Source organism: Micropterus dolomieu, linkage group LG01 (assembly GCF_021292245.1).
Source record: "Micropterus dolomieu isolate WLL.071019.BEF.003 ecotype Adirondacks linkage group LG01, ASM2129224v1, whole genome shotgun sequence".
In the NCBI taxonomy this organism is placed as follows: Eukaryota; Metazoa; Chordata; class Actinopteri; order Centrarchiformes; family Centrarchidae; genus Micropterus; species Micropterus dolomieu.
Window position 1 is genome coordinate 20,048,803 of NC_060150.1, and position 1,920 is coordinate 20,050,722.

A 1,920-nucleotide genomic window follows, 5' to 3' on the forward strand; every position below is an offset into this window, starting at 1 on the left:
GAAGTGTGTAAATCATCCAAAAATGGCCATAAAATTCAAAATGGCCGACTTCCTGTTGACTTTAGGCTATGGGTTCTTGAGGCTTTTTTGTGCGTCTTGACATGATACATGTCCCCAGAAAATTTCGTAGATGTAGGTTGAACGTGAACGAGGGGCTAATTTTTTCCAATTTTCTAGGTGGCGCTAGCGAGTCATTTTGCAACGCCCATGTGCGAAACTTGTAGAATACGAAATTTTTCACCGGTTCTGACATGTTTGCAAATTTTGGTGAGTTTTCGAGTATGTTTAGGCCATGTCATTTGGGCCTACTTTGCAGAAAAAAGAAAAAAAAAAAAAAAAAAAAAATAATAATCCGAGCAAATTCAATAGGGACCTCACACGGTCGTGCTCGGGCCCTAATAATAATAGTAAACAGAGACCTACCCAGCTGTACAGGAACAGTGTTGATCCTTAATATCGTTGTCCTCTTTCTATCATTTTTTTTCACGTCAGTTTGAGTCAGTTTGACAGCCTGAATAAAACCTTCAAATGCACAATGCAATTGCAAAACTGTCTGCTTCTTTTTGAGATAGTTTTTTCCAAAAATTTCCAAAACAATATTTCTCCAGGGAGTGCCGTGATAGAAGTCTGTCAGGTCCGACAGTTTATTGGACTTAGCAACAGTAACTATGGGGGGCGTGGCTTAGCAAAGGGTCAATTACAGTCAGATCTCCTTGTGCACTAATGATGGTCAGTGATATTATCAGCCTGAGAACTCCCACATTCACATGGTCGGATATTGCCTGTCGTCCTGCATTTGGCAACTGCTACCGTATTGCTTTCAGCTAGATTATGTGTTTCACTTCTTCCCGTTTGTTTGCTCTTAGTTTGAAAAATATGCCGCTCTGCTGCCAGTAGACTTGTAAAAGTTTGCGATTGGTCATTTGCTGCAAACGTCAGCCCCTATGCTCACTTCCTCTGCTCTGTTCTGCCCTGCTTCTCCAACCTTCATTCTCCATAAAACCCCAGCAATAAACCTATCAAGGGTTATCTTTGGATTTTTGTATTTGCTAATTAGACTAAGTAATAAAGCTTTAGATTTAACTTCTGGCCTTATTAAGGTGCAATAGGTAGTTTGCATAATTTATTTTATAGTAAATTATTACTTGGACTATGGTTTTAAGATTAAAGAGAGCTATCACGTGGTTTGTGTGCTTTAGTGTTCTTACCATGGAAAATAAATTCTGAGACACCTATTCATACTTGTCTCCTTCTTACTCTTAAGAAAGCACAGAGAAACAAAAGAAGCTGCACACTTCGTCACCTTCTGGAATCCTTAAGGACAAAAATATCCATTCATTAGCCGTCCGTCCGTCCATCTAACACAGTTTGCCAGGCAGTCTGAAGGATGTTCATGATATGGAGACGATGATAAAGAGAAGATTTTCATCTGTACAAAGGTATCAGAATGTAAGAGCTTTCCTTTCTAACACTGGACACAAATTGTATGTTGCCTTTGGTATTTCTTACACATTGCAGATCATGCTTATATCTGTTCAGGTTCACAGAGGCAGGCTCATTCTGTGTGAAAAGCAAGGATAATCCTTGGCTGTTGGAGGAGCTGACTGTTGATTGCAGATGGACCTATATATTGATAGGCTGTTTACAGTGTCCAGTTCTCCTCAGCTGTATGTCCTATGTACATGCAGCTCCATGTGCTATATCTAATGGAAAATTCAGTTAGCTCAGTGTTGAAGTTTCCTGTACAAACAAGATAAATCAGAACATATATTTGTTTGTAGGGGCTTTTGATACTATTCAATTCAATTCAAATTAGCTTTATTGGCATGAATGTGTAACAACAATATTGCCAAAGCATCATACATACTACACTATTGCTGTGTTTGGCAAGTGCTCTCATAAGTTTCACTTCCATTTTGT